This window comes from Aedes albopictus, chromosome 3 (genome assembly GCF_035046485.1).
Source record: "Aedes albopictus strain Foshan chromosome 3, AalbF5, whole genome shotgun sequence".
Classification (NCBI taxonomy): domain Eukaryota; kingdom Metazoa; phylum Arthropoda; class Insecta; order Diptera; family Culicidae; genus Aedes; species Aedes albopictus.
In genome coordinates, this window is record NC_085138.1 from 266,786,703 (window position 1) to 266,798,380 (window position 11,678).

Here is an 11,678-nt window from a genome sequence, read left to right on the forward strand (position 1 = left end):
GAGGTTAGTCCTAAATCTTTGTGCTTTGGTTCGGACGGGAAGGAGGCAACCCTCATAACAGTGGTCTAGGACTGTACCACCTACGAATTTGTGCGACTCGCTTAATGCTAATGCTAATTCCCGAGCAGAAGAAAATAACATGTGAATAACATATCAAGGTATTTATCTTGAATACTACCATACCTTGATATGCCCTTCATTAGGTGGTAATAAGAGGCAAAATAACAAAAACGAATACCAAAATTTTGTATAAATAACATCTAGAAAAAAAACAAATCTTGTTATTTCAGGGTCGTTACAGGAGATTTCAGCGGGGTTCAAAAGGGTTCAAGAGGACTCAGGGGCTTTTGAAGAAGTTTTAGGTGGTCTCAAAGGCTTTCAAAGTGATTTAGGGTCGTTTGAGAAAGTTTCATGGGCGTTTCAGAGGATCTCGAAAGACTTTAGGGAGCCAGGCGTTCTCCGGGGCGCTTTAGGGGGACTGTATACATATGAGGTGGCGATACCAGTCTGATTAAAATTTCCGCTTTTTTATGTTTCGATATCATCGCGCTATTGTCGTTGGTTTACTCTGTGTGCTTCGCCGTTCACCTGTGCAACCGGAGCAATTCAGTGTTTTCTATGTGGCGATGTCGGTTTGTGGCAAAATGTTATTTCTTTTCTGTAGATGATCGATTTATCGGTGAGCTCGTTCCATGTTTTATACATTAAGCTAAACATTCCTTCCCCCGGTTCACCGTAAAGATGTGAACGCCGCCGTTGACTCAATTAAGTTTAGGCTCTCGCAATGTGTACAATGAGGTTGAAGTACTAATCCCAAGCCCTATCTATTGGTTCTCTGTGCAATTCCGCTAGCTCTGGCCAATCATAGAGTACGAACTACGAAGTACAGTGTCACCTATGCTTATGCTCATGGTCGTGCATCGTCCATAAAATCTATCGAGAAATTGACAACAGAGCTGTTTGGAATACTTGGAACTTCATGAGCATTAGTTGTAAGGTACCCCGGGGCAAGTGAGAATCCGGGGCAAGTGAGACCTACGGCTATAATTTTATCTATTTTTTATTTTTAAGGCAAACATTCTTTATGGAAAACATAGGTATCACACCAACGGATACTTTGAATTCAAAAATTGTTATTGTTCTCACCATAAGGAGACCATATACGTTATTGTTGTTCATATGTAATTTTCAATTCACTAAGTGAGATTAACGTACTCTACTCTATTCGTCGTTTAAAAATAGAATATCAAATAAAGTCAAACTTTTTCGGTTTCAGGATAATATATGGAGTGTTCGCAAGTTATTTTAAGCGAAAAAGATGTAATTTATTTTCATTTATTATTTTTGGTTAACTGCTCGAACATGCCCCAGTGCATTTCAGCATCTGGGGCAAGTGAGACCTATGAGAGTAAACAAACACAACGTCAAAGTTTGATCTCACTGTCTTCAGCCAAAGTCGAAATTCACACAAAAGTGAAGTAAAAATCAGTGCCTTAAATAATAAAACGTTGAGTTATGCTTAACTACTGCTATTCTGATAATGAAACTTTTGTTTAAAATGGTAAAGTCTTGGATAGAACATTTTTTTTTCGAAACCATCTATTTTTCATATTTTCATCTAAGCAAATTCTTTTTTTTCGTTTTTCTTTGCATAATGAGTTTTTTTTGAGAAACCGGCCATAAAAGTATGAAAAAAAAAATGGAAAACGACTTATTCAAAGTTCACGATTTAAAGATATGTATTTAATGATCGGGAAATTATGTAAGGAAAAACATAACATCTGTAAATCTTGAAAGATCTTTTGGCGAGATTCATGAACTACGTAATATGAAAAGCAGGTTTGGAAATCTTCCAGCATTTAACTGTATAGCGCTTTTTGTATAAAAAAAATCAATTTGTTTTGCACAAGATGCTATGGTTAAATCAACTTTTTTCTCAGTGATTCGTTATTATGTATGTTACGTAATTTATACACGATACCACTAAACACTTCCAACATAAAGGGTTCGTTCAAATATTACGTAACGTCAAGGGGGGAGGGAGGGGGTCTAGCGCTGTGTTACGCTTCATACAAAATTTCAAAATTTCCCGTACAAAAGTTGTTACATGGGGGAGGGAGGGGGTCTAAAACTGTCAAATTTTGCGTTACGTAATATTTGAATGAACCCAAATCGCTAAACATAGTTATTCGTATAAGCTATTTATAATTTATGCTACTTTACATATATGCAGCAACTATATTAAGCCATTTGTACAAACATTTCGAATGAGTCCCACTTGCCCCGTGATACGGAGTAAATGAAGATCTGCTTCACTTTATATTATATGCATAATATATAGGATGTAAAAATTTTTAAACAGTTTTAATGCCCGTTATTAAGGAGAAATATACCAACAATGTCTTTTAGAACCTTTGGAATTACGAAATTAATTATGTTTAGAATTTTTTGGCATGACAAAACCAAACTAGCCTTTTTTTAGGTCCCACTTGCCCCGGGGTACCTTACCTAATTGGGTTTTTAAATATTAATATATTGATTTTTTGATTTTACACGAAAGAGCACCTTTTTCTGAGCCACTATGATTTTTTTTTTTTTGATTTTTAGAACTTTGTTTTGATACCTAAAATCAATTACAAAGAGATTTTTCGAAATCACATTTTGACAGCTGGGCAACTGTTTGACAGCTCCGCCCAATACAAAATGCGACGAGGGGTAATTCGACAAATCGCTCCCATACAAACTTCAAACTGATTTTTAAATAGGTTCCCGCGCACCAAAATTCATGAAAATTTGGATTTCGGCTCAGTTTGGCATGCAGATTCAGAATATGGAATTACTTATCTCAACACCGCTAAAAAAGCCAATTGTGTTAATCTGAATCTTCTTGTATTTATGCTTCCAAAGTTAGTATGCAAATTAAATATGACATTGGCATTCAAGATGCATTATTTTAAAACAAACATTAAACGTTATTTTTCCTAAATTGTAGCTTTTAAACAAAATTGAAATGTAATTTCTCACTGCCCCTATCTTATCATTAACATAATTATTTAAATTCACACACATTTTCCAAAATAGATTGATTCCCATAACAGAACATGAGAAACTCCTTTATCGCCCAGACTACGAGTATAGCTGCTCCGCCAATGATGAAACGTTTCCTCGCGGGGGCCATCAACTCAAGTGAGACAACTCCTTAAACCAGTCCCTCGTGAGAAGGCGCACGAGTTCAGTGGCATCTTCCGTCGTTGTTGTTGTCGTCGACGGCGGCACATCTCGTTTGACGAACCGCCGCCGCCACCGCTGCTGACTGCTGCCGCCGCCTTTATGGAAAGTCGTTAAAATCCTCGGAACACCTCCAACACCATATAGAGGTTAATAATTTAATTGTTTCTCCCAAAGTCCGCTCTTATCTTTATTGAAGACGTCCAAACCAAAGCCATATAAGACGGGGACGGCACCGCATCCAAACATCCAACGCGGGCTAAGACCAAGACTAGGAATCAAGCTCACCTCAGCACCTTCTATGATGCGAGCGCAGACCGTGGATGATGACGGAATCTAATGAACGATGATGGCGTGAAGCTTTCTGTTTCTCGCGGCCGTCAGCGATGGACCAGGGGTGTGAGATAAAAACCACATCATCGGGATAGATAAGTTTTAGACTTTTATTTATTAACATTTATATTAAGCGAAAACGTTTTCGATCCAAACTGACCGATGCAGCCGTTGCGCGGCCGTCAAGTCACAGACGCTGCGGACTAAAATAGCCTTTGCAAAGGATAACGGTGGCAAGAGCATTTAAGCCACCAGAAAAAAATCACGCTAAAATGACGACAAAAAAATGGCTCATCGACCTCTTAACCGGAACGATCTGAATAACATGTGGTGCGCACAGAGTTGGCCGAGATAATGTTTCCAAATGATGATGATTAAGATGTTTAGAGCGAATATGAATGGCATGACGAGCGGGGAGGAGGAAAACTAAGACGCAACAACGGCCGGCCGATGAAAGAACCTGTTCGATTCGGTCGATAGTGTTCTTAATGTAACGTGAGAAGCAATAATGGACTTTCGGCTGGCTGGCCGGCCGAATGGACTCTCTGTCGTTCATAAATGTGTTGGCTTCGGACCGATCGTCGTCGTTACTGCCTCTATGGAAGGATGACTAAATTCAAAACAACGCAGAAGAAATGTTCCAAATGGATGGATAGATAAGCGGTTTTATTCTCGCTCGATTCAGGTCGTGACGATGTGATGTACGGTGATGCTCTTTTGATAATTGAGTGCTTAGGAATTTGTTTGATGCTTCTTTAAAGAAGGTGTGTGCTCTATTCTAAGTGTTTTTTTTTTTATTCCATGATGTCTTAATAATCGAATACGACTACGAAGTGCAAAAATATCAAACGGGTTTTGCTTCACGTACATACCAAATGTTTTGTGGTGAAGATAATCGATAATATTGTGGAGTGGGTCTAATCGCATCACAGAATCAGTGCCATGACGATTTTAGTTTACACATACTGTAATCTGAGGGAAAGTTGATCATTTTTATTCTTTTTTTTTTTAACGAAATAAGTTACATCACGACACCAAACAAATATATTAAATACATTTGACAACATTTTGAAATAACATTTATCTAAAAGGCCAAATTAGACAACTTTAAAACCGGGGTGAAGTTGATCAATCAATGACATTAAATTGTAAGGTTGAAAAATTATTGAACAAACTGTCAATGGATGGTGTCAACGCACCATCTCCTCTGTAGCTCCAAGACGATGTTGATCATATTTAGCCATTGAAACGGCATTCCAGCCAAACTCATCCCTACACATCCTCTGCACAAGATTGTCCGGAGTTGTGTACTCCCCGCATTGTGTGAAAACGAAGGCACACGAACAAAACGTGCTCCGCCATTTCCTCTAAACCAGTACTAACCGGACATTCGGGAGAACCCGCATGACAGAAACGGTGTAGATACTGTCAGAAGCAGCCATGGCCTGAAAGGACCCTCGGTAATTACCAGTGGGTCCACCTTCCTTTGCGGCTGTTCATAAACCACATAGACCAAACTTTTGCAATCTCAGACCCCCCTTCCCCTCATTTCATTTCATTTCATTTATTCTCATTTATTCAGTAACATAAGACAAACGTCTTTTAAATCGTTACAATTGTTAATTTAGATAGAAAAAGTGCCACTGTTTTGAATTCATTTTAATAAATTAACATTTATACAACTAAAATACATATTTTAATTAAAGTGTTCGATACATTTCCTCTTAAAAACGTAGACTTTTGTCCATACATTTTTTTTTTAAATTTGTATTTAGCGTACATCTTGGCTAGAACACGCCCCCTTCCCCCCCCCCCCAAAAACTATACGTGATTTATGAATGGCCTTTTTGATGGAAGATGGAACTGTCCCACACGCGGTGCCATTAGGCTATGGATGCCATCTTGATAGTCCTACGTATGCCTCTTGTACCACCCATTTCAAAGTATTCTATGTCCTCCCCTATATACCAGTGATGACGCAGAGCGCATCGTGTGATACGGTACGGTACGCACTCGCAACCCTCAGGCACATCAGCCACGGTAGCTTTCGGTACTAAGCGCTGTGTCCCACGTCGGGCCGCCATACCTAAGTATGGACGTTGCGACACTAGTCAGAAGCTTGCGCTTACTGGCGTGCAACGCAGAGCTAATGAACATCACCCGGGACAGTGCCACTATAGCTGTGGAGTAGGGCAGTTCAGACTTTAAACATGTCAAAAATTCAAAGCTCCCATATGTTCATTACAATCCTTGGTGTAAAACTAGAGCCCTGTCAAATTTTCAGTCATTTCGGTGGTGATTTAATGGTGGCCCAAAAGCAAAATAGGTTTATATGGGAATTACTATGGAAAATTTTCAAAAAAGGTTATCCACGCTGTAGAGCATTAATACATAGATGAAGTCATAGGGTCAAAGCCGAATTGAATTTTTCAGATCTCAATGATGAATGTTGCCGAAGACCGGAACTTATTTCGATAATCGGGTAAAACGTTATTCAACAAATTCTCACTCGCATGCGCATCTTCATACACGATGCCCTACAAGGTGTGCAAGAAGGTAACACGCATACTATGATTGCGTGTCAAGCGTGTGGATAGAGCTGTGGTCCTCTGTTCAAGCATACATGGACGATTATTGATAAATAACTTTTGTCTCGTGAGTCGAAACGAGTTGCGGTCTTCGGCAACATTCATCATTGAGGTCTGAAGAATTCAATTCGGCTTTGACCCTATGACTTCATCCATGTATTGATGCTCTATAGCGTGGAGAACCTTTTTTGAGAATTCTCCATAGTAATTCCTATATAAACCTATTTTGCTTTTGGGCCACCATTAAATCACCACCGAAATGGCTGAAAATTTGACAGGACTCTGGTTTTGCACCAAGGATTGTAATAAACATATGGGAGCTTTGAATTTTTGACAAGTTTATAGTCTGAACTGCCCTACTGTGGAGGCTCTTTGCTGCCGTAATCAACGTGGCTACCGAAGGTAAGCTAGTGATAATGATAAGCTTATCGTCGATCATCTCCCAAGTGTTTGACGGAGCGCTTTGAAGTGATAGTACAATCACCTATACTGATCACCGCTTGACCGCTTGCTGCCTGACTTTCGGTTACTCACAACAACTACCTCAGTTTTGTGGTAAGCCAAATCCAGTTTCCTCAATCTCATCCTCGCCTCCTCAACCTCGATCGAGTGGGCAGTAGTTAACTCTACTTCTTTGATCGATTCACTGTAGACTTCCAACGTAATGTCGTCAGCAAAGCCGACGTTTTTCACCCCCACCAGCACCTCGTCGTACATGACATTCCATAACACCGGACCCAGGATGGAACCTTGCGAGACTCCTGAGGTTATGTGAAAGCACTTCCGACCCACCTCTGTGTCGTAAACTAGTGCTCGGTACCCGGGTATCCCCAGATGCAGGAGCGCATCGGCAATAACCGACCAACAGGTGCTATTGAACGCGTTTCAGAGTCACTACACAGTAGCGAATGCCCCTCGTCTTACTTTGGAGCGCTACCTCAGCAGTTTTTGTAACCGACAGGACAGCGTCTACGGTCGACATTCCCTTCCGGAAACCGAACTGGCGGCTCGAGAGACCATTTACACCCTCGGAGTGCCTCAACATTCTATCGAGGATGATCTTTTCGAGCACCTTCCCCGCTTGTTATTTTTCCTTACAGTCAGTTCTCGACTAGACTCCGTTCAATGGGGTCGTAAATTTCTTACGCTCAAAACTTTTTTCCACAGCTCCCACTTCAACAGGTTATGTGATCCAGCGCGATGGACCTGACCTGTAACATTCCATTGTTACATCCGCCGAGTGGTACAGTTTTAAAAATTGGAATGACCATGTGGAATACGGATGTTCTTGGATGTAAGAGGTATGTCATAGGTGCTGGTCTAGGAAGAAGCAACCGACAAGACCAGGTTTGAAGAAGAAATAATCATGCTAAGTTTTGCGGGAATATATTGGACTGGTGCAATAAACTGAAGACCACTGAAGTTAAAGCAAGAAATTTCTTTTCTCAGAGTAACTGGCGTATCAGAAGTGATCACCAGTGTGCCACCGAAAGTATCAGCTGAACGAGTCATGTTGGGGAAGGATCAGAAGTTACACGCTGTTTCACGAAACAAAGGGAGTCGTGGTAGTTCTCTCCGGAGTGACTCCGGTAGCAGAAGATGATTAAGCCAAGTTCGAGACAGAGGGGGAAGCAATACACACGACGGAAAGGTACATAGAGAGTTGTTTGTTGAACATTTGAATCCAGTAATGGGACCGAAGGTACAACGGAAGGTTTAACTGTCGAAGTAATTGTACCTGGATGAGTGGATGAATGAACTACAGGAATTCAACAACGATGGAGAGACGCTATCACTGTTAGTGGAGGTCGCCGATTGGGCGATTGAGGGTAGTAGGAAATTGCCGCTGCACAGAGAAACAGACGTAACTCTTAGAACAAATTTCAGTTTAAAACATCGTTACGAAAACTTTACCGCAAAATGCTAATCAGGCTATGCTTGGCCGAGCAACCACTAGATGGCGGTAGTGAGCAAACGTCAACCACGACCAAAGACTGGTCCTGGTTTCTGGTTCTTGTTGCTGTTGACAAACTTCGATAGTTCCGCCTCCGAAAAGGATATAGAGATGATCATGCGTAGATGACTTGGTGTCCCGATAGGTGACTGCGTGAACATTACGAAACTGGTATCAATAAGGCTGGACTGCATCTTTTTGGACTATGTTTCATTTAGAATTGTTTTAGAGTCAAGATGGAAAGGCCTAGCAATGTGTGCGTCGACATGGCCCGCAAAAATAAAATTCTGGGAACTTACCGAACAGACTAAGACCTGAGTGACCTCTGCTGTACATAGGAGTCGTCTCCATTCTACTCGGTCCATCCATGGCTCCAGTTACACACTCTGCAAAGGGTCCGCAAGTAGTCATCCACTTGATCGACCCACCTAGCTCGCTACTGCGTCTTCTTGTACCGGTCGGACTCTCAAGAACCATTTTAGTCTAGATGTTATCTCACATCCTGATGACGTGACCCGTCCACCGTAGCCTTCCGATTTTCGCGGTGTGAACGATGGTTGGTTCTCTCAGCAGCTGATGCAGTTCGTGGCTCATTCGTCTTCTCCAAGGCCCGTCTTTCATCTGCACACCGCCGTAGATGGTACGCAGCACCTTCCGTGCGAAAACTCCGCGTGTTGGTTCTCTGTACGTAAAGTCCATGTTTCGTGCCCATAGAGGACGACCGGTCCAATCAGCGTTTTGTAGGCAGTTAACTTCGTGTTACGGCGAACTTTGTTCGATCGTAGAGTACTGCGGAGTCCAAAGTAGTAAGCACGATTTCCTGCCGCAATGCGCCTCTGAATTTCTCTGCTGGTGTCGTTGTCGGCGGTCACCAGCGAGCCCTAGTACACGAATTCTTCAACCGCCTCGATTTCATCACCGTCGATATAAATTCGGGGTGGCGGGCGCGGTGATTCCTCCCTGGATCACTTTGCCATCATATAATTTGTCTTCGACACATTAATGACTAATCCGATTCGCCTGGCTTCACTCTTTAGTCGAATGTACGTTTCCGCCATCGTCTCAAATTTACGAGCTATAATATCAATATCATCAGCGAAACCAAGCAACTGAACGGACTTCGTGAAAATCGTTCCACTTGTGTTTATCCCCGCTCTCCTTATTACACCTTCTAACGCAATGTTGAACAGCAAGCACCATCACCTTGCCGTAACCCTCTGCGAGATTCGAAGGGACTCGAGAGTGTTCCTGATACTCGAACTACGAACATCACTCGATCCATCGTCGCCGTGATCAATCGTATCAGTTTATCCGGAAATCCGTATTCGTGCATAATCTGCCATAGCTGTTCTCGATCGATTGTATCATACGCCGATTTGAAATCGATGAACAAGTGATGTGTGGGCACGTTGTATTCGCGGCATTTCTGCAACACCTGGCGGATGGCGAACATCTGGTCCGTTGTAGCGCATTCACCCATGAATCCTACCTGATATTGCCCCACGAACTCTCTTGCAATCGGTGATAGACGGCGGCATAAAATTTGAGAGAGTATCTTGTAGGCAGCGCTCAGTAGTGTGATCGCGCGGTAGTTCCCGCAATCCAACCTGCCGCCCTTTTTGTAGATGGGACACACGATACCTTCCATCCATTCCTCCGGTAATACTTCCTCCTCCCAAATCTTGGTAATGACCCAGTGTAGTGCTCTCACCAGTGCTTCTCCACCGTATTTTAGAAGCTCGCTTGCTTGGTAGTTGATCTGCTCCAGCGGCTTAGTTGTTTTTCAACCGGCCAACCTCCTCTTCAATCTCTTGGAGGTCAGGGGCCGGAAGTCTTTCGTCCTGTGCACATACTCCTAAATCTGTTACCTCGCCACCTTCGGTACTTGCAACGTCGCCATTGAGGTGCTCAACATAATGCTGCCGCCTTCTCTCGACCGCCTCACGCTCGCTCGTGATAATATTCCTGTAATTATCTCGGCACATGTCGGCTTGTGGCACAAAGCCTCTGCGCGAGCGGTTCAGCTTCTCGTAGAGCTTCCGTGTGTCCTTAGCGCGGTACAGCTCTTCCATCGCTTTGCGATCTCGTTCTTCCTGCTGGCGCTTCTTCCTCCGGAAGACTGAGTTCTGACTGTTCCGCGCCTGTCTATAACGTGCCTCATTTGCTCTCGTACGGTGTTGCAGCATTCTCGCCCATGCTGCATTCTTCTCGTTTTTCAATTGTTCACATTCGCCGTCGTACCAGTCGTTTCTGTGATTCGGAGTCGCGAAGCCTAGTGGTGTAGCCGAGGTACTACCTATGGCGGATCGGATGTCCCTCCTGCCATCTTCAAGTGTAGCTGCGCCAAGCTGCTCTTCCGTTGGTAGGGCCGTTGCTAACTGCTGCGCGTAGTCTTGAGCCACTTCTACGTTACGCAGCTGCTCGATGTTGAGTCGCGGCGTTCGACTTCGACGCGTGGTGATAACTGTCGAAAGTTTTGAGCGCATGCATACAGCTACTAAGTAGTGATCCGAATCTATATTCGCACTGCGGTATGTGCGGACATTTGTTATATCCGAGAAGAATTTACCGTCGATTAGAACGTGGTCGATTTGGTCTTCTGTTTGATGGTCGGGCGATCTCCATGTGGCTTTGTGGGCATTTTTGCCGTAGAAGAAGGTGCATCACTACCATACCACGGGAGGCTGTAAAGTTTACGCATCGCTGACCGTTATCATTTGATACGGCGTGCATGCTGTTTCGCCTGATTACCGGTCTGTACATTTCCTCCCTTCCTACCTGCGTGTTGATGTCGCCGACAACGATTTTCACGTCACGCGGCGAGCAACCATCGTATGTTTGCTCTAACTGCACGTAGAACGCTTCTTTCTCGTCATCAGGTCTCCCTTCGTGTGGGCAGTGCACGTTGATGATGCTGCAGTTGAAGAAACGACCCTTAACTCTCAAAATGCAGATCCTTGCGTTGATCGGCTGCCATCAGATCACACGTTGTCGCATCTTACCAGTTCATTGGTGGTGCCACAGCTTTAGTAAAAGGTATAAAAGCTATAGCCATGCCCACTTTTCCACACTTTCTGTCCAGTCCAACAAAGTTCCTGCAACGCTACGATGTCGAAGTTGCGAAGATGTAGTCCGTCGTAGATTATCCTGTCACATCCTGCGAAACCTAGTGACTTGCAATTCCATGTTTCAAGTTTCCAATCATAGTCCCTTTTTCGTCGCGTGCCGATTGTATCGAGTCGTATTTTCTCCTATGTTAATCGCAATGGGAATTTTTACGGGTGACTTATTGGGCCTACGCTAACACTCCTTTCTCGCCGGAGGGCCATCGTACCAGTTCTGTTTAGCGTTCCAACCAACTGGGATGACCACGCTGATGGAGCTACCACCTTAATGCAGTATTTTTTACTCAGCCGCTGGATGCCAGAACAGGCGCTGTTTGAGCCGCACCTCCTTGGTGAGCAGTCGTTCGGGTCGTACCTCCTCAATCTAGCTGAAGTCAGAAGGGCAAGAGTGCCCAGGCTGCACTACCAACTACCATGGAAGCATGACGTAGTAACTTGTGAAGACCATAG